Raw genomic sequence first — 23,644 nt, 5'->3', positions numbered from 1 at the left:
CCTCCTGCCTCTGTCCTGGACCTATACCTATACTGAAGAAGAAGGCGAGACCCCTTCCACACCATGTGGAGATAGTACTCGTCGTGTAGCTGCAAATAAGCCCCTGTGGCCTCGCTGATATGTCACATATGCTGGAGCATTGACATGCTCGGTCTCAGGAATGTCAAACTGATGTGAAGGCTCTCCCTCATCATGAACTATCTCTGGAGGTGGCTATGGCACTGTGAAAAAGTCACGAGAAATAAAATCCTCCCAAGTAATGCCTTTCTGTGCCAACTGATGAACCACTACGATCTTGATCAGCGCGTAATGATAAATACTTCTATGCTGCTGTGCTGGGGTCTTCTTTTGTACTACGACAACCATACTCTCTATGTTGCGAAACATAAAGTATGGAATGTTCATCATACATACCCTTGTAAAATGCATCAACAAACGGACATGGTACGCATAAAGACGTGAGAATCTTCCCTCACAACTGAAATACCGAATGATGAGTTTCATCAAAGGTGCAAACTGATCACTCAGGTATTGGAAAGGAAAAACCCTACTCAAGTGCCTCATATACCCAGGTTTGATGTATGGCTCATAGTAGGATTTCTTTAACTGTTGATGCTTATTCCATTTCTCTCCAATATTTGGTATCCCAGTGGCCTCTGCAATAGTCTCTGGTGACAAAATGAAATCAACTCCGGTGAGTTTTACATGGCCATCATGTAAATGTAGAACAAACAAACGAGCTAGTTCACGATGATGATGGATTTGTGAAATTAACTCACAATAGTGATAGCATGACTGAAGACGAAAACAATCCATTGCAAGCGGGCAAGCCTGCAATTGAACCAAAGTAGTAGGCTCTTCCCTGAGATGCTTACCACCTTTGCCACCTCTCCGAGGCCTCTGTGGCACATTACCCTCTGTTGTGGAATCACCGTCATACTGCTGCTCATAAATTGAATCTGTATTTGACATGGTTTTGATAACAAGATGTTTGCAATATGTATGTTGATATAGGTGTGGTGAAATCAAAAATTCAATTCATACTCACAACCCAAATATGTTTACCAAAGTATCATAAGAACTAAGCCATAATGGTAATAACTCTGTTTTAGTGGATTGGCATAAAATAGTCATTGTTTTGATCACAAGGAGAGTTTTGAAAAATGAAAAAAAGTGTGAAGTGCACCCTTTGCAATGTTGGCTAAAATTTTACAAATTAGGATGGGACTGTATTTCATCAATGGAGAATGGGAAAATCTTCACAAGCCACCCACATGTCTTTAAAAACCCTAAGGAATGATTTTGGTATGAGCCTAGGGTTTCATTTTTTTTTACACCCAATACATCAAATTTCCCAGCTTAAACACACTACAAACATTTTAAAATTGACTGAGCAGCCATGAAACACCTACTTGCAAGTTTTGGAGTTGATTTGGCAGGATTTGGTCACATTAACAAAAAAAATTTGGTGCTGAGATTGAGTGCGTAGCGCTCGAACCCAACGGGTAGCGCACACCTGTGTGCGTAGCGCCTGTGGTTTTTTACACTGGCTGCTGAGGTCCAGTGCGTAGCGCACACCTTGTATGGGTAGCGAACGCCTCCAAAACTCTGTCCACGGGTATGAAACACGGCTTCGGCCTTCCAAAAGCTCAAACACGATTTTGCCTTGGGATTTTTTGAACAAATGTACTTGTTTCCCCTTTTATATGTGGAAAAAATAACTTATCAAATCAGATTTGATTTAAATTTGTTTCATTACCCACTTTATAATGTTTGGCACTTTGACATTTGACCCTTTAATACAATGTTGTTCTTTGGCTTTTCCTTGCTTTTTCTGAGGTTTGGAATGATAATATTTTGTTGATTTTTGCAGGGATCCGACACTTTGGCTTTGGAAAAGATCAGAGGCTTGCTATGAAGCTTTTTGAAATGAAACAAATACAATTATTTACAATAACAATTTTTAGTTCCAAAACAAAGTTTTGGACTAAAAATGTTTTAAATGCTTTCTGAGAAAAATATTAAATGAGAATGTTTTGAAACCATCCTCATGGCCTACGGGCTTTTATTATGTGTATGCAAAGGACTGACAACCCTAGACTCTGGGACTAAAGACTTTTTAACGAAACTAATCTTTTATGACGATGAATGCAATGATCATATACTTTGGTGATTTTTGAGAATTTTTTACTAACCCTGTAGGAACAATCATGAGGAAACACAAGACAACCAGACCCCCCCATCAGTCAATGGCATGCCCCTAGCGAAATGCAACGAAGTGAAACGAGCGAGACACCTAAAAATGATATGCAAAAGCGAAAAGATCTCTGATGGAGGGCTGTAAGGACCAACTCTAACATTGGCTCAAGTGGGGATGGTGGCTCCTTGGAGATGCCAAGAACGACAGATCTCTGGGAGAGCAGACCAGTGCTTTATCCATTGGGCTATGGAGTCATTATTTCAACAATTAACACAAAACTTTGACACATTTATTGACTGTAGATTTGACTGAAAACTGAATACAACTCTGACCAAACTGACTCGATTTTAAAACTGAAAGGACTGATAAAACTGACTCGACAAATTTCGAACCAACTAACCTTCATCTCCAGAATTATATTCTTCGCTGCGGGCCCCAGACTGAAGATGAGAGATCAGTACACACATGCAATAGAACAGAAGTAACACAATATATAAAATGATGATGAAATGAGCAGAAAATACTCAGAAGTGGTATCGCTTTGGCAGCCGACCATTGATCGGCCCTCCAGGACAATCATCTCCATTCATTTCCTTGAGAAGAAAAGCGTTTTGACCACAATATGCTGCAATCTTATAAGGACCCTTCCATAAATTTTCAAATTTGCTGTGCTTTCCTTTATCTTCATTCCGGGCATCCCACTTCAAAACCACCTCATCCAACTGAAACTTATCTGTTTTTGCCTTCCTATCATAAATCTTCTTTATGCGCTCCTGCAACTTGAAAGTATTTTGAAATATTTCCTCCCGTGTCTGCTGTAAATGAATCATCTGATTAATCCTCCTCTGCATGGGATCTTCCTCACTACTAGCTTCTTGAAGCAATTTGACTACCGGAATAGCAAGCGAAGTAGGAAAAACCGTGTCTATCCCGTACACCAACTCGAAAGGAAACATGCCAATAGACTTTTTCTGACTTACCCTATCAGCCCACAGTGCATTCACTAATTTCTTGTGCTAGCCCTTTTTATTGATTTCCAGCAACTTTTTAATGATATTTACCAAGGACTTATTTGAATATTCCGCCAACCCATTTCCTTGCGGATGGTAGGCAGTTGAATGCCCCAAGTTGATATTGTACTTATAGCAAAATTCAACCATTATCTTTGACTTGAATGTCGCTGCATTATCTGTGATGAGCTTACTAGGACGCCCAAAATGTGACAAAATATTATTTTCAAGAAAAGAGATAATTACCGCATCCGTGGCCTGTCGAGTGGGAATTGCTTCGATCCATTTTGTGAAGTAGTCTGTAGCTGTCAATATACATCTATGCTGTCCTGACGATGCCAGATGAATTTCCCCGATGAAATCCAAGCCCCATTGTTGAAATGGTGCACTAAATTCAATTGGTTTGAGAGGCAATGGTTGTAGTTTCTGCTTCCCTTGAAAAATTTGGCATTCGTGACAATTCTTAACAGCCTTATACACATATGAAAATAACGAAGGCCAATAAAAACCTGCCCTTAGAATCTTATTTGCTGTGGTTTTCCAAAACAGATGGCCCCCACAGTCACCTCTATGAAAATCTTCCACAACTCGTTTGGCTTCCTCCTCTACCAAACAATTCAACAACATTCCACCAGGGTCTTTCCAATATAATGCAAAATTGAGTATGCAAAATTTGGCAGCTTTCAATTTCAATGTTCTACTATTATTTCTAGGCATCCCGGGAGGTGGAGACAAATTTTGAAGTACGTATATAATGTCAGCATACCAAGGGGAAGAAACAAAAATATCAGATACCTGATTTACCGGATTCTCCTCATCTTCATCGGACATAGCAGCAATCAAATTTATATCCAGAACATGCAGATTTGTTTCGGCCATTAATTTGGCGAGTCCTTGTCCTTTGATCAGCTTGGTTGGTTTAATATCCACATCATACTCTAACAATGCAGCAATCCACTTACCCCACCTTCCTTCTGGATCTGCCTGTACCAAAACATCTTTTACTGCTACGTTAGGAACATATGCTATAATGTGGGAATGCAATATATATACATGAAAATCTTTCAAGGCCTTTACAAGCGCAAGTGCTTGTTTTTCAATAATGTTGTATTTCAATGCTCCGTCCCTTATAATACGACTGAAAAAAGGCAATGGGCTTCTCAACTCCATCCCTTTTTTGCATGAGTACAGCTGCCAAACTGTGCTCAAAGGCAAATGAAAACAAAATGAAGTCCTGTGTGTAGTCCGGGCTAATTAAAGTAGGGCTGAAGAAAGAGCTAACTTTACCAAATTGAATGATTTGACCGCCTCCTCTGTCCACTTTAAATGACTGTCCTTTTTCAGCATGTTCGTGATTTCTCTAAGATACTTGGCAAGATTTGGAATGAAACGACGCAGAAAATTCAGTTTGCCATTAAATGACTGTATTTCTTTCTTGTTCCGGGGTTGTTCAAACTACTGGATGGCCTCAACACGTGCAGGGTCCACACGAATGCCATCTTTTGATATGATGTGGCCAAGGAGCTTGCCTTCATCCATGGCGAAAAGGCTCTTTTTTGGATTCAGCGAAATGCCATATTTGCTGCACTTTTGGAAAACAATTTTCAAATGATATAAATGCTCCTCATCAAAATTTGAAAACACGGTTAAATCATCAAGGTAAACAACCAAAAATAAATCTTTCTCGTTGGCAAAAGCCATGTCCATTGCACGCTGAAAAGTGGCACCTGCATTTTTCAAACCAAACAGCATCTTTGCATAATGAAACATTCCCCATGGAGTGGTGAATGCAGTCTTGTCACGATCATTTTCATGCACTAAAATCTGATTGTGTCATGAATAGCCGTCGAGTAGTGACATCCTTGATGCTCCAACTACTCGCTGCAATATATGGTCCATTTTGGGCAGTGGATAATTGTCTTTTAAGGACACCTTATTCAAATTTCTGAAGTCGATATATAAACGGATCTCACTGGTTTTCTTTCTGACGGGTACCAAATTTGATATCCAATCGGAAAATCTGATAGGCACAATGATTCCTGACTTATGCAACCTATTCACCTCTTTTTCTATTGATGGCAATAGCTTAGGATTGATTCTCCTCAACTTTTGACGGAAAGGCTTCTAATTTGGTTTTATAGGGCTAGTATGCTGAATGATATTAGTATCATATGTTTTGAGATTTGATTAATCCCAAGCAAAAGCATTAGAAAATGAAGACAACAAACTGACATACTCTTCCTTTACCTTTGGTGATAATGACTTTGATAGCTTTACCATCTTAGGATTCTCAGTTGTCCCTGATTCTTCTGCCTGAACTAATTGACTATCTATATCATTAAAACTATCAGCAAACAAAACAAACAACTCCAAAGCTGTATGTACATAGTTTACAGGATGATTGATTGGTTTTTCCTTGCTTGTTATCATGTATTTCATCTTCTGCTCTCGATATAGCTTTCTCATTTGACCAAAGACTGGAATTGTAGCATAAGAAAAATCTAACTGTAGTGTACCTTTCAACTTAGCCCCCTAAGATCTTGAAAGCAGCATACAAAAACACGGAGGAATGTCCGCTACAACCACATCCATCAAGACATTCTTCGTTGGAATTTGATCTAAGCTTACCACCAAATCCTTGATCAGTCCAATACACTTTACACAGCTGGAATCAAATGAATACAAATCATGGTATTTTCTTGTAATATCTAATCCCAACTTTTCCATGATTGCTTTTGGCATCAAATTGTGTGAAGCACCCGAGTCAAACATAGCATTGTGTAATACATATTCATGCAACCTCAAACTAATATAAAAGGGAGGAACATTAGTGTCAGGAGACTCACCATCTAAAGCTGGCCCAAAAATCAATTCTAGTTGATCATCTACAACATTTACCGTGTCAAACATTGGATCAAAATTCAGCATTTTGGAGACTTGACCTCGGCAGCTGCTGTTCTTCATGATTTCAGTCAAAGGAATAGATACTTTCAGTTTTGAAATTTCATTTTCCAAACTAAATGCCGAAACTCTTTCAACCTCTTTGACCGGAACTTCTCTTTTTTCAGCTTTATCCCTCATTGTTTTTGGTGGCTGATTTACCTTGTCTGCTGATGATGATTTACTAGTTGTGGGATCAATTATCTCTTTTCCTTTCTTCTGTGGTACAGGTGAATCATTTTTTGCTGAAATTTCCTTCTTCTTCTGGATGGGGTTTATGGGCACATCTTGATTTCTTAATGAGTATTGTTTCTGTTGGGCGGACAAAGCATTCATGTATCCTCTTTGGTACTCCTCTGATTCTTCTTCAAGTGCGGCATCATTTGATAGAATAAAATCCTCATCTTTGTGTGTGGCGGAGCTTTCAACATATTCTTCCTCTTCCTTGATGTAGATAGGCAGATCATCAGGAGTAAAGAAATGGTTTTCCTCCCCTACAATATCACCATCATCATCAGATTCTTAACGAACAAAATTTTACTAAAATCTACCTCAGGTCGCCACTATGTTGGCGCTCAAATCTGCCTCAGGCTGAGGAAGGCAAAACTCAAGGCCACATCAAACCAAGCTCAGCCTCGTAGCTAGCCCTACGAGGACAGGAGAGGGCTCTCTCCAGTCAATCTCAATAAAATGAGCAATAGGGTGCGAGATGACTTAAAATAGGAACTAATTTTAGGCTAGTAAAGAGATAGGAAAGTTTGATTTATATTTTTGAGTTTTTTGTTGGAGAAACGGGAAAACCAATTTTGGGTCCGGGGATAAGGCCAAATCTTTGCAGAATTCGAGTTGGGGCGAGGTAGGCAGTAATCTTGATTGTTTTGATCCGGAGATGGAGTTTCAGCTGAGAGAAAGGGATATTGCAACACTTCACGAGATGCAAAACAGTGCAGTAAATGTAGAGGCGCATCTGCTGATCCGACGGGCAAGGTTGAAAGAAGAAGAGATGAAAAACATAGATCCGGTCGAATCAACATCTCTAGAGGTGAAGCTTGACATTTTGGTAAGTGCAGTAGAAGAGATAATGCAAAGGATCACTCCAAGGAATGATTATGATGTTCAAGCCCATGGCTTGTTGATTGAAGAAGAACAAATCGCCGCTCCAAAACATTTTGTTTCTTATCCTAGTTGTCATAGATCTGATAATGATTGTTTTGTAGATCACCTTGGCAAAGAAAAAACTGTTGATATGACCTGCATGCTTGATGATATGTTCTACACTGATGATTTGCCTCAACTAACAATTTCATGTAGAGATCATAAGAAATTATTGCAGATTTGTGATGAGAAGGAGAAAAATCTCAAGGAGGAGCTCACTACCTTAATAACTGAGCTAGAAAATTAAAAAAGAAACAAAGAAGTAATGTGCAACAAGAAAAAGGAAAATAAAGATTATGTAGAAGCACTTGAAAATGTAGCAGATAAATTGAGAAAGCAACTTGAAGAAAAATACTAGCAACTTGAAAAGGTTAAGAGAAACATAGCAATGAAAAAATCTAGCTCTAACCTTCAAAGAGGAGATGCAAGTTTGGATGTAGGAAAGATTAATAGAATAGATACAAAGAAGCCTACAACGAAAGTTATAAGCAGCCATGACAATGTTGGAGAAAAGAGGCAGCAAATTCATCAGCATCAAAGAAGAGATCGATAGGAGCTTCTATGCCAATAAGGTCATACACTCCTAGATTTGATAGTAGCAGAGTTCAAAGAAGAAATCATAATTCATGTGTGCCCTTGATGAATGAGATTGAGTGTTTTAATTTTCACCAATTTGGACATGTGGCAACCTATTGTAGGCGAAAATCTGATACATCTATGCAGTAGATTGGACAACAAAGAATGGGATCTTATTTCAGGTATACAAGTTTTTTTAATGGTTTATGTTATGCTTGTAACATTTTTGGCCATAATGCCATTGGTTGCATATCTAGTACGAGAAGATGGGAATCTAGCATGAGAAACAAAAGATCATATCCCTTGGCTTCATATCTTGGTCATATAGAATGTTATATGTGTCACAACTTTGGAAACATTTACAAGGATTTATAGATGCCTAGATCTATGAGATTTTTGGTTCAAAAGTAGTAGCCAAAGAAACATGCACAACAAAGGAACCAACCAATAGCTATGTGGAAGAAAAAGGAAGAACAATTAGGAAAGTGTGGTATTTCTCTTTGTTCATGTGGTGAGGATGATAAATGGTATATTGATAGTAGATGTTCACATCACATGTCAGGAGATAGGAGAAAATTTCACTTACTGAAGAAACTCAAAAGTGGTCATCATTAGGGGAATTTTGAGTTCTAAAATGGGCCTCCTAAGGAAATTATAAAATAGTAGTGGAAATAATAAAATAAGATTAGATCACATCATGAAATTTTAGAGAGAAAAAAGGAAAAACTATTTTTTCAACTCGCATTTTCAACTTATCTCCCTATGGGTTTACTCAAATTTTGAGCAGCAACACTCATTGGATGAAAATTTGATTCCTCATCCAAAGAGAATCCATGTTGCATACTTTTGTTGGACCCTTCTACACGAAAAATGTGAAATACATGAAAAACGTTATTGCAATCACATTTTTTCATGTATTTCTCATTTTTCATGTAGCAGTGTCCTTTGAAAGTATGCAACATGGGTACTCCTTGGATGAGGAATGAAATTTTGCTTCAAATGAGTAATACTAATTGAAATTTGAGTAAAACCTTAGGGAGATAAGTTGAAAATACGCGTTGAAAAAGTATTTTTATTATATTATTATTTTGTAATCTTTTTATTTGTTTACTCCAAAAATGGTGAATCATCCCCCATGGTTGACATCATCATATTGAATCTTATTGTTTCTTATAAAGTTTATTTTGATTGTACATTTTTCATAGGAGGCCCATTTTAGACCTCAAAATTCCCCTAATGGTTGTTTTTGAAGGAAGTGAACCAAAAAGAGTATTAGGAAGTGGCAAGTCCAACCTTGATGAAAAGAGGACCCATGTTGAATATGTATGGTTGATTGAGGGTATTAAGAACAATATTCTAAGTGTGATTCAAATGGTGGATGGAGGTAAGGAACTGGTCTTCAACTCCAAAGGTTGCTTCATCAAGAAAGAAGGATCAAAGAGGGTAATTGATAAAGGAGTTAAGACATCAGACAATGTTTATGTATTGAAGGGAAGAATAAGCAAAGAAAGGAGATCAAAGAAGTACTCTTCATCTTCAGATTCAGAGTAGAAGAGATTAACACATATTGTAGTCTTCTCTTGCATGATATATCTTTTAGACTGCAAAATGGATGTGAGAACTTCTTAGGCTCAGGGGGAGTATATGGCATAGGTTATTTTTGCATGCAGTTAATTTGTGATTATATCGATGCTTATCTTTTTGTTTATTACTTCATGATGATGGATTTTTGTTACTGATGTTGTCCTTGATAAGGTGTGATCAGGGAGAAGGATGGCACAGGTTCAAGGAGAGCACTTTATATGCTTCTAATATTTCAATGGCATCATGTTTTCTTGGGAGAGTTGGCTATGCATATCATGCTATGTGTTAATCCATTGCAGATGTTTATGTTTTTATTATGCATAGATTATATTCTACCTATATGAGTTGATATGAAGTTTCCATATATTATGAATCTTGGTTTGATGATATTTTGCATGTGATTTTTCTATGAAGTAGTATGATGGTGGATGATCCTTATATTTGCTAATGTGATGTTGTTATTGTCATTACATCATTTGCTTAATCCTGCTACTAGTTTTTCTTATCTTGTAGAGGTTCTTGCACCATATGATGGTTATTGTTTCTACCATGTATAGCTATAGAGAGCTTATATATTGGTGTGATTGATGTGATATGCTATTTCTTTATGATGTTGTTGATATATGCTGATTATTGGGCCATTATGTATTGTTATGGATTGTCGGTTACTACTGCTGGAATATTGATTCATGGTTGATGATTTGGAGAGGTTGGTACATGTCTCGTATGTGGTATATATTGACATTATCTTGCTTAAATAAAGAGGGAATGTGGCTCATAATATGCTCTATGTACTTACATTTTGACATTATATTAGACATCGATTGATGAGAGGATTGTTATGATAGTCATATATGAGAGTCTCATTCTTGTATGTTTTATGCATGATGTTGAGAGCCATGTTTGGCATATGCATATATTGGTTTATGAGATTTTATGCCTCTGTTTATGGGTTGTTAGTAGTGTTGTTACAACCATGTATTTCATATATTATTCATGTATACTCTCACAGTTCATGGAGATACTATCTAGAGTCATGCATGCATTGAGAGTGAGTCATGTGAGCCATGGTTCAGCCATACGTATGGGCTTATTTTGTCATTGTAAAATCATGTATCATATTTTATAGCCATGTAATAAGGCTATAAGTCCTTGTACTTTATTTCATATAATTTGGTCATAGTAATTGGTCCATGTGGAGCAACCTCTTGCATATGGAAAGGAGGCATTGATAGCTATATATATATATATATATATATATATATATATATCAATTTACTTTCGGCTATGGAGATGTTTGCATTTAGTGGAGTCTAGTTGGTCATATTATTGTGACTTGTCATCATGTGTTTGCTACTACCATGTCTACTTTAGAGAGATGTTGCGTCTAGACAGTCATTGCTATTTTTGGTATGAGTTTTCTATTGCTAGATAGTTCAATGTGGAGAGGATGTACTTGTTGTTGTTTCAGAGTCAGTTGGATATATGTTGTTGTTTCTATGTAATTGATCAGATTTGTTGTTGCTAGCTTGTCATATTATGTTGTTATTACTATCTGTTGGTGATTTGGTCTATTACTATTATTCCATGTTGCAATTGCTTCAAGGGAAAGAGCATGTGTTTCACTTATTTTTAGTGTTGCTTATTATCATGATGCTATGGGAGATATATGTTGTTGCACATTTGTATTGTTGTTTTGGCATAGCTTGTGTTCAGGGGGAGTTCATTGCACATATTTTTCAGTTATGTTGGGCAGTGTTATTGTTACCTTTTAGTCTTGCACTCTATTATTCATCACCTACCTATGATATTGAGTGAAGTATATGTTTTTGCTAATGGATCCCATTTCATGTAAGGGAGTTTATAGCATTCATTCTTGACAAGTTTAGCCCTTTTCCATTGATTTCAAATGGGGAGAATGTGAGGATGAGGATCAATTTTCAAAGCAAAATTTCATATGGTTGTAAAATATGGGGTTGCAATCAATGCCAAAGAGGGGGATTTTTGGCATTGACGTGTGTTGTAGATGTGTTGGATGGTTGGCATTGATGTCAGTATAGTAGAATGGGCGTGTATGGGCTGCAGGTGCCTTGTATGTGAATGATGTGTTGCACTAGCTTGGAGGTTATTATGATCATATTGTTGTTGAAGTGGATGATGGTGTGTTGCAACAGTTTGGAGATCTTCTCATGATGATTAATTGTGTAGAGGAGGCATTTTATTAGAGATGTGATGATATTCTTGATCATGTTGCTGCATATAGATGTTGGTGGTTGCTACAGGAGTTAGAGTTGAGGAGCCTTGTTGATTAGGTCTCCATGTCCTAGATTAGGTCTCTCTTGTTGATGATGGTATACATTGGGCTTGGATAGGATCTACATGTGTCAGTGGATGCTTGATATGGTTGTATAGGTGTTGGAGGATATTTGACAAGTATTGGAGCTACATATTGATGGAAGGGATGTTGCAGAGAAGTTTGATAGCTCAGATGTTTAGGATGATTGTTGGTTGGAATCCTATTCAACATAGTTTGAATTTTGATGATGAAATTGATGTGGAAGTGCTTTGATGAAGTTTTGCAGAGGTTCTAGTGACTTACAGAGGTCCTACAGAGGCCCTTCAAGCTCTAGAAGAAGGTGTGGTATTTTATGAGTTGAGTAAAGATCTTTTCCTTCATCCTTTGTCCCAGTTGCATGGATGTTGAGTAATATGAGTGACTGAAAATCTCTAGCCATTAGCAAGAATTCCTATGGGAGAAAATAAGGAGTTCCATTTACATGGAGGCTATGTTGTGGGAGAGACCGAGGATTTTCATGAGAATTCTTGGCATTCCTTGCGCTGCTCAACTAATTTTGATGTTATGGCGATGTTCCTGATCAGAATCTTTCGACATATGGTTAGAAAATTTTGTGGGCCCTATAAAAGTTCATAAATGTTGAAGATATAAAAAGGAAAGTGGAGTTAGTGGTTGATTTGGTCAATAAGACAACCTCAACCAAATATGAAGTATGTGAAAAAGATTTTTGAGTGGTCCATAACTTGTAGCATTTACTAAGTGACTCAACACATAAATAGATAAATAGAGGAAGGAATTGAGTCTATTTGGTTGGTTATTTTGGAGAGTGAGTGAGTATGCCATTGTGAGGCCATTATGAGTGAGTAGAGATTGTAGTAGCTGCTCACATAGCTTGCAAATTTATATGAGAATATTGTGAGCAAAAATCAAAATAGAGTGAAGAATAAGCTTCTAAATTTGTGTGTAGTGGTAAAAAATTGGAAGCTTTTGGTGTGTTTGAGAGCAGTGTTTTGGTGTGTGAATTAGTGAATAATTCCCCTCCTCTGGGTCAATTTTTCTTTTTCATGTTTTATGTGCAAAACGATGGAGCTATTGGGTTTCTCATGTTGAGAAAATTGAGAACCCAGTGTGAAATATTTTGAAACGTGGTTTGCATGGAGGAAATGAACGCGTGGAGGATTCATAGTATATAGTGATTTGATGGATTAAATAGAAGGAAATTTCTCTATCCAATAGGATTTGGATATTCCAATGGTAGCTGGGTGAGGATCGTTGGTCGTGGTAGCTTCTTGTTAGAAAAGTATATATTACAGAGCAATGGAACACATAAAATATTGCAGAAATATAAACATAGAAAACACATCAAACAAGAGACAAAAATATACATGGTTCACCCAATTCGGGCTACTTCCACGGAGAAACAACCAGTCCTTCCTTTTATATTATCCAACAAAATGAAGAGATACAACCTACAACAGTTCCGTTGTAATTCCCTCTTTTTTCTCACACAAACTCCTCTCTCTTTCTCACTCAGAATATAGATCTACATAGACACAATACAATTCCCTCATATATAGCGAGGGGTTTCCTTCTAGGGAAAAAAACACTAAATTAAACATAACTTATATCGTCAGATCTCCACCTAATGAATGACCAGATTGACTATGAAATTACATCATTTTACAAGGCAATTTTACATCTATTTTTAGAGGGGACTCCCAAAGATTGCAGTTGCCCCCCTGGACCCCCCTTGCATTGTACATTTTACAGGCGACGTTGCCGCCACATTAAGAACTGGGGTCCAATGTGGCGATACCTCTAACTAAAGAAGATAATCAGGCTCCACACCCAACACTTCTAGCGATGGTAGTTTGTAGATCTGAGAGAGTAAGCAAATTTCTTGTATGATAGGTGTCATCATACTTTGAAGGAAGGTGGATGTTAGTTCATAGATCCAAGAGAGTAAACAAATTTCTTGTATGATAGGTTTCATCATACTTTGAAGGAAGCTAAGTCTTTTGTCTTATGGGTGTAAGCTAATCCAAGTAAAAAAAAATCAGTAGATTAATAAAAGAATTGAGCAGTGCAGTAACAACAGGGTGGTTTTCTCCTGAAAGGGTTTCCACCAGAAATACTTGTGTTCTTATGTGTGCATGATTTTGTTGATATTTATCATGGTTATTATGTTTTGAGTTTATTGTTGCTTACATGTTTTGATGAGATAATTTTGTGAATGTGCATGGATATTTGAGGTTATGGAAAAAGATTTAAAATTGGTATGAAGGCCATCACTACTTATTCACCCCCCTTCTTAGTAGTGAATGCATTTCCAAAAATTGGTTTTGGAGTTGGTTATCTTTCATGACACTTGACCGTTTGGATCATACATCCTGGAATATGGCCAAAAGAAAGAAGAGGATGTCTCAAAAGGCAAAGGGTTTGAAAAGGGAAGAAAATCAATCCATTGCTAAATAAGCTGCAAATTGTGAACTTTCAGCCAAATTAGATGTGTCACGAGGTAATATTTTGAAATATTCTTTGAATTAAGTCTGTAGAGCCACCTGGTGAAGATAAGAAGGATATTTATATTGTTAAAGTTGAATATGAATCAGTGGTTTTGATCAAAGAATTAGTTGCTCAAGTGGAAAATCTAATAGTTGCATGTAGAGATCATAATAAATTGTGGCATATTTGTGATAAGAAAGAGAAATATTAAGGAGTAGCTCACTACCTTGAGAACCCAATTGGTGGATTAGAAAATAAACAAAGAAGTAATGTGCAACGAGCAAAAGGAAAAGAAATATTATGTTGAAGCACTTGAAAATGCAATAGATATATTGAGAAAGCAACTTGAAGAAAAAGACAAGTAGATTGAAAAGGTTAAGAGAAACATAACATTGAATAAATATAGCTCTAACTTTCAAATAGGAGATGCAAGTTTTGATGTAGGAAAGATTAACATAAGAGATACAAAGAAGCCTACAACGAAGTTTATGAGCAGCCATGACAATGTTGGAGAAAAGAGGTAGCAAGTTCATCAGCAACAAGGAAGACATATGATAGGAGCTTCTATGCCAAGAAGATCATACACTCCTAGAGTTGATAGTAGTAGACTTCAAAGGAGAAATAAAAATTCATTTTCTCCCTTGATGAAAGAGATTGAGTGTTTCAATTGTCACCAGTTTGGACATGTGGCTTCCTATTATAGGAGCAAATTGGATACATTTATGTAGCAGTTTGGACAATAAAAAATGGGATCTTCTTTCAGGTATGCGATTTTGTTTAATGGTTTATGTTATGATTGTAACCTTTTCGGCCATGATCTAAAATCTACAAGATTGATTATTTACGCAATTTCACAAACATTAACTAAGGTTGGATTTATGTGAATGAATGAGGGAAATTAAGTTGTTAATATCCCTTAAACATAAACTTTGAGAACTTCAAAATAAGAATAAACATCAGCAAGAAAAGACGCAAACACAGCAAACATTGTTGACAAAGTCTGTCCCCCCTAGACAAGGTCTCTGGGTCTACTTCCAATGGGTGTTCGTTATACTAGGAATTCTCATAAAAGGTTATTTACATAGAATTTCACCAATTGAATTGTGCATGCAGGCACTGCTGGTTACTATCAAAATGAATCCCTCTGTCTCAACTCTCCAACGCCACTCTCCATTTCCAAAAAGGCCCAAAGATGGACAAGTTATGCCCCAAAGAGTATTTACAGGCACTTTGAAATTAAACTACTCAGCCTCACTGTACAACTCCCCATGCAATGGTGTGGTGGAAAATTTTTTATAAAGCCTCAGGAAGGTTTCAGGGTCAAACCCTCATACCTCTCGGGCTATACATGGCATATGGTTGTGAACATTAAATTTCAGTGCAATAAAAACTATACACATAACTCGTTGGCACAATTTTTAGTTTTAATATGGTTCAACATTATAGAACATAGCACATGAATTTAAATAGAACTATATAAATGGTGTATGCATATTATACTGGTGACAATTGTATTAAATTGAACAGTTAGCAATCCCGATGGTGACGTGGCACACAACACATGGAACGTGTGGTGGTGACAACCCGTGATTTGGCATATGCATCAGCAATTGAGGTTCTAAACCCATGGCTTGTGAGCAGCAGTCTCGATCTGCGGTTTACCAACTCCCCGATGGACACGACAACAAACATGAATCATGGCATAACTATTAACTCCGTCGGCTACCAAACATTACGTTTACATATCAACTCGACGGTGTTTGGACTGCGCATAACTTCGCCATAGTTTTGTTACAATAAGTATGATATATATATAGTTTTGAAACCATACAGTATGGTTTGACATTAATAAACCTCTCCCCGTTGACCATACTATATATGTTTGTTCCCATCTTGGAATATGGTTGTAAACCATAATTTTAAATTTTGTACTTGCACTATAATTTAATATATCTGCACCAAGACCTTTGTATCTTATATTTTTTACACCATATAACAAATCAACCCTTTTTCCAGGTAAATGTAAAAATGTCCACCATGTTACCTGAAGATATGCACCTAACATGAACTTTGAATGCATTGATTTTACCACTACCATGTGTCGAGCTATGTGAATTCCACTTTGCCAGCGAGGCCCCATTTTTACCCATTTTCCATAAACTTCAACGAGCTCTTTCTCCTTCATCTAGAGGCCAATTGTGAAATAGAAGATACTGCCGGATTCAACGCAATGGGCTCTTCAGCTTGGCACTATTTCTGAGAAAATATGACACCTTTGAAATTCGAGAAATTTGAGGATACTCCTAGATGATTCCTCTCCATTGGAAGCTTTTGGACCACCATAATTTTTGTTTTAAGTAGACATGAGGTGAGGGTAAAACTCCCTCACGCTTCCGATCTCCATCAACCTTGCCTTACAAAGATTTATTCCTTTGAGTTTGAATCGAAGATACTCAACATCTCCATGCCCAGTGCGGACCTTCTGTCTAAGATAGTATCTTCTTGTAACTCAATCATATATTCAAGTGAAAAATCATATATAGAAGGAATTTTAACATTATCCTTTGGATCCATGATCATGGCAGGATCATACAACTTCAAATTTTCAACATTTACAATTGAATATATGTGCATATATGGAGACAAATTCAACCGGAATGCATTGTGCCCAATCTTTTCAACAATTTCAAAAGGACCATACCTGATAGGCCTCAAATTTTTACCTTCGCCTTTCATCCTTTCTTTTTTGATGTGTAGCCATACTTGATCACTAACCTGGAAGTGATGATCCACCCGATGCTTGTCATGGCACATTTTGTACTTGGTCTGGTTGTTCTCCAATTGGTCCTACCATGCTTCATGAATCTTCTGGATTCTTTGAATGAACTTGATTTATTTTTTGACATCTCCATGTCCATCCTCCTAAGCTTCTTCACAAAACATGAAGTCCATTAATGATTTCGGAAGGTAACCAAAACTTGTCTTAAAAGGAGATATACTTGTAGAAGAATGCAAGGCCCGGTTGTAAGCATGCTGAACATAGTGTAAAGATTCATCCCACAACTTAGGATGTTTGTTGCAACAGCCCCTGAGAAGATGTACCATTTTTCTATTCACCGCCTCTATTTGACCATTTTTTTGTGGATGAAACATTGTGCTCTTTTTTAGCTTAGTGTCCATGAGTCCCCACAAAGTCGACCAAAACTCTCCCATGAAATGAGAGTCTCAATCTGAAATGATGAAAGTGGGCAATCAAAATGAACCCATACATTTGAAAAGAACATATGTGCAGTCTGTTCAGCAGTTACTTTCTTTTTACATGGAACAAGAATATACATTTTTCTAAATCTATCAACCACAACATACAAATAATCATGCCCTTTTCTAGACATAGGAAGTCCTCCTACAAAATCCATAGATATATTGTCCCATGGTCTCAAAGGAACTAGAAGAGGCATATAAAAACCTAAATTTTTGTTGCTTGGTTTTCTTGTTGAACACATGACAAAACCTTTGATGTACTTAGCAACTATTTCATTCATTTGAGGCCAATAGCAATACCTTTGTAACCATGCTATTGTCTTACCTACACCAAAATTCCCTAAAACATGAGAAAAATGTGCTTCCCTGATCACATGGGCTCTTTCTCCCTATGATATGTACAACTTTCCAAGATGGTATAATTACCTATCATGAACATGATAATTCACTTCTTCCACATGAACACCATGATTTAGTGATTCATAAACATCTTTGAAATCAGTATCTTCAGCATATTTTTCAATGTAACTTTCATGTGCTAAAGAACTATTCTGAAAAATCACTGAAGCATTCAAAGAAGGTCTTGACAATAATCAACTACTTTGTTTACGGTACCCTTCTTATATTTGATTACTAATTGGAACTGCTACAAAAATCCCATCCATCTATAATGTTGAGACTGCTTCCACTTAGTTTTATATTGAAGGTATTGAAGTGGTTGATGATCTGTATGAATCACTGTATCTTTGCCCATTAAATATTGTTTCCATTTTTTAACACTTTCCACTAACGCATATAATTCTTTATCATAAGTTGGATAATTTGCAACTGCTTTAGAAAACATTTATTAATGCAAACAAATAGGCTTTCCTTTCTGTAATAAAATTGCACCCATTGCATACCCACTAGCATCAATTTCTATTTCAAATGGTTGTTGAAGGTATGGTAATGCTAAGATTGGAGTTGTCACAATTTTATGCTTTAAAGTATCAAATTATTTTTGTTGTTTTCCTCCCCACTAGAAAGAAACTTTAGAACTTGTATAGCATGAACTGGTGATGCAATAAAAGTGAAATGAGAAATATGCTTCCTCCAATACTGAACTACACCCAACAAACTTCAAACTTCCATCACATTTTGAGGTCTTGGCCACTGAATGATTACATCAATTTTAGCTGGATCTATTTTAAGATGATCTCCTCCAACTATGTAATCAAGATATACTAAGGATTTTTTCCCAAATTCACATTTAGAGTTTGAGATATGGTTTCTCTCTTTGCAACACATCAAAACCCTATTTAATATGGCTTACATGTTCTTCCAAACTTGAACTGAAAATAAGAATATCATCCAGATAGACTATGGCAAACTTATCAAGAAAATTATGAAACACATCATTCATCACTCTCATAAAAGTTGTTGGAGCATTGCATAAACCAAATGGAATAACCAACCATTCATAAAACCCCTGTTTAGTCTTAAATGCAGTTTTCCATATATCATTCTCTGCGATACAAATCTAATGATAACCACTTCTCAAATCCAGTTTTGTAAAGTAAACAAATTTCTTTAACTGATCAAGAAAATCATCTATTCTTGGGAGAGGATACCTATTCTTTATTGGTGATTTTATTTAAAGCTCTAAAATCAACACACATTCTCCAAGTTCTGTCTTTCTTAGGAACTAAAATGGTTGGCTATCCACATGGAGAAGAACTGGGTCAAATAAAGCCTTTATCAACCAATTCTTGAATTTGTTTCTTGATTTCTTCATTTTCTATGACCAACATATGATACATGCCAATATCCGTAAGAGGGGCATCAGATTGTAATTGAATCTCATGTTGTATTTCTCGTTTTGGAGGTAGACTTTTTGGTTATTTAGACAATTCTTTATAAGAATCTACTACTTCAACCAATTTATCCTTAAACTAAGAATCACACCCTTGAAAAGAATCATACTTATCTTTAGGTTGTTCTTTAAATAAAATGAGAACATACTTTTTACTTGAACTTCTGAGTCTTTTAATTTTATTTTCATTGATCAAATCCAAGCTTGTCTTCATTTTGTGTGCCCTGACAATGTATTAAATTCCATCCTTAACAAGATGATACTTATTCTTATTTCTATGAAATATGGAATCTCGATCATAAAGATAAGGACTACCTATTAGGGTCCAACCCTAACCCCCTTGTTTATGTAATAGGGTCGAGTCATAGTTATAGTTAATTAAAGAGTCAATAAAGCCCATATTAATAATTGTAACTGGTTGACCCACATTTAAAGAAAGGGACCACAGTTAGTTGCAAATAGGCCATGGTATTAGATAGATGGTATTAAGAGAACCATGGCACTAACCCATGGTATTGCATGTACAAATCCTATATAAAGGATAGAGACTCCCCATTGAGGGACGTCTTGTCTTATTTTGTAATCAAGCTCTCCTCTATTGGAGGTTGCCCCCTCAAAGAGGCAAGTGAACATTGCTTTCATCCCAGAATAATAAAATACTTGTTGTTATTTCTCATTTGTTATGTGTTCTGGGTTGTGTTTCTTCGTATATTTTGTATTCTGGCATCTTCTCAAAGGTCAAGAGCATAACAAGTGGTATCAGAGCGCTTTCTAGGGCCGGTGGTATCTCCATCTTTAGCAGAATTTTTTTTTGGCTAGAGATGTGTTTCAGTGTCTTTAAACCATGGGATCCATCGTTGAGTGCATAAACCTGCGGATTTGGGAGGCATACACACAAGAAATACAAGAGGTGGTCACGCTTGTTGGACTCGCTTGTAATCCTTGTGGGTACCCCTTCGAGTAGTAGCACATTAGGTAGAACCGTGCATAGACTGTCTTCCACATACCCTCTGTGTTATAGATCTAACCCAAAAATACTATAGATCTAATATGAAAATATGAGATAATGCAAATGAACCCAAGAATAATAAGAAATGATTCTTTATTATCAAACCCTTAAGGTAGGGCAACACCATACATTCACTCCTTAAGGAAGGAGAACACTCCACAAGCCATATGCCTGTTCATACAAGAATACTTTTCTTCTCTTCATCTTCATATCTCTCCATGTGGAGTCTCTAGCCTCTATATAGGCCTCATACATACAATACCATGCATCATTACCATGGTTTCCTCATACCATCAACTAATACCATGGGCCCTTTACATTATTATTAACTACTTGTGGTCCCTTACATGACATGGGTTAACCACCTTATTTATTACTATGGCCCATCCCATTATTACATTATTACCTTGGGTACCTCTCTTGGTACCCCATATTATCCCCCCTAGGTATATAACATTCCACCCCCCTAAGCATGTTTCGTCCCCGAAACATGGGAAGAACACAAATAATAAGATCTACTCAAAAGAGTATTCCACTGATACCATGCACGTGCATCTAGCCATCCAAGAGAAAGGTGAACCCTCGATCTCGCTGGTGCCTCGCTCGCTTGAGATGGAAGTTGACCATGACAGCTCTTCTGTGTTGATGTGTAGTAGGTGGATCTAGGCTCCTTGCTATCCATCATACGGGGGTTGTTGTCCTTGTGGCTAGTTGGTTGCCATCTTGTTGGTTGTTTTCTTGCGGGGTGATGTGGGTGATGATATGTTGAAGTTTTAACCCACGGTGTCTTTTTCTTTAAGTCACCCTGCTGTGGTGCCTGTTGTCGTGGCTTCTTTTTTAATATGACTTCAACCACTGAACCCTCGTCAGATGTGTCAGCACCTGTAACCTGTTCTGCTTCAGCCTCTGTTTGTGTTTGATTGTCGACCATCACCTGCTCATCATCTGATATGTCAGTCCCTTGAACATCTTCTACTTCAGCCTCCATGTGCTCTACCTGTTTATGGATGGAAATATCCTGTAATGTAATTTTCTTCTTTTTATACCATAGCTTCAGGAATTTCTTCTGCACATTAATATTGATAGTACCCACGGATTCCATCCAAGGGTACCCGAAAACAACATCCATGTTATCCATATCTGAAGCATAAAAATTACCATGAAACACATACTTATCCATAGAAAGCTTCAAATCCTTATAGATTTGAACATCCTTATCATCAACCTTTGTATGTTCAATTTGTTTGGCTGGGACTTGCAATTTTTTTGCCAAATTAACACTGATAAAATTATGTTTACAACTAGGATTGATAGAAACAATAATCCTCTCTTTCTGAATCAATCCATGAATCTGCAATAAGGATATACCAGTAGGAATTAACCCCTTATGTGTCTCCTTCTCCTTTTTTCTAGCCCGAGACCATTGGTCCAAAAAGACTTTTTCAAATTCTGCGTCTGAAAGTTTGACCATCTGCCGGTAGTCAAGTGATGAAAACCATTTGTCAGCCTCGTCTGCCAAATGAAACCGTACTGAAATTTTCCAACATATCCCATATTTAGACTTTATTCTTTGTATGAATTCTTCAATAGTAGGGCCATCATCTTTTTCTGTAAAGTATAGAACCTTGCTAGAAGCCATAAATGGTTTGGAAAAAAAATTCACTTACTTGGCGAAAAGTTGAAATTGTCACTGTTTCGTCAATATTGCTCAGAATCTCTATTATAACCTGTTTTTGGAAATGGAGCACCCATTCTGCATCTACCCATGTGATAGAAATCCTGATTCAGACACTGGAATTACCGATCTGCGCTGCTACTTTCCTGCCGTCACCCAAAATTTCTGAAAAAAGAGCTGATTTTAAATCAGCGATATCTCCCTCATCCGGACTCCGATTCACCTGATTGTTTTCTTGAAATCAGGTGTTTTGTCACAAGGATTCCAGATCTACAATTAGATCTTACAGATCTAGCACCAGGATGTCCAGATCTGCGCCGCAAATTCGCTGGCCCTAAAAATTCTCTGCAACCCCACTGATTTTTAGATCAGCGATATCTCCTTCATCCGGACTCCGATTCAACCGATTTTTTTTTTGAAATCAGCTATTTTTTCACAAGGAATATAGATCTGCAATTAGATTCTACAGATCTGGCACCAAAATGTACATATCTGATCTGCAAATTCGCCACCCGAAAAACCCTGCAAAAATGAAAAAAAATTCTCCACGGTTTGCCCAAGAAAGAGCTCTGATACCACTTGTTGTAGATCTAAACCAAGAATATTATAGATCAGATATGAAAATATAAGGTAATGCAAATAAACCCAGAAACAATAAGATAGAAATAGATAGAAAAACTTCTTTATTGATCTAACCCAGAAATACTATAGATCTGATATGAAAATATGAGATAATGCAAATGAACCCAAGAATAATAAGAAATGATTCTTTATTATCAAACCCTTAAGGTAGGGCAACACCATACATTCACTCCTTAAGGAAGGAGAACACTCCACAAGCCATATGCCTGTTCATACAAGAATACTTCTCTTCTCTTCATCTTCATATCTCTCCATGTGGAGTCTCTAGCCTCTATATAGGCCTCATACATACAATACCATGCATCATTACCATGGTTTCCTCATACCATCAACTAATACCATGGGCCCTTTACATTATTATTAACTACTTGTGGTCCCTTACATGACATGGGTTAACCACCTTATTTATTACTATGGCCCATCCCATTATTACATTATTACCTTGGGTACCTCTCTCGGTACCCCATATTATCCCCCCTAGGTATATAACACTCTGGGTATATCAAAAGCCCCTTAGGCTCACCTGAAACCTCATCGTAGATAAACCATCAGTCATCTTACTACTACAGTACACCAAGAATAGCACTCGAGGAGATTACTCGCGTGTATGATAGGGTAGTCGGGTAGTACGACTAAGGGTATGGTTGATCCTCCTTAGTTAGTGCCCTGAAAGATTGGGCCGAGTACTACTGTTGGACCCTTATGTATATTGCGATATATAGCACCTGACACTCCTTGAGGCCATAGTTCCCTCGTCTCTCTGAAGATCACCCATTATCTTCTTTTCCATATCAGATCTAGCATTTGGGCTTCTGTCGTTGTCGCAACAATCAGATCCACCATTTCAGGGTCTACTGCCACAATACCATTCAGATCTAGCAGCTGGGGTTCTGTCACCACTGTTGTCCAACTCACATTCAACAGTTGAGGGTTTCGCAG

Source organism: Pinus tabuliformis, chromosome 9 (assembly GCF_031772625.1).
Source record: "Pinus tabuliformis cultivar Carrire ecotype Pingquan chromosome 9, CPIR1, whole genome shotgun sequence".
Lineage (NCBI taxonomy): Eukaryota > Viridiplantae > Streptophyta > Pinopsida > Pinales > Pinaceae > Pinus > Pinus tabuliformis.
The sequence above is the reverse complement of the archived record's forward strand: the minus strand, read 5'-3'. Positions refer to the sequence as shown.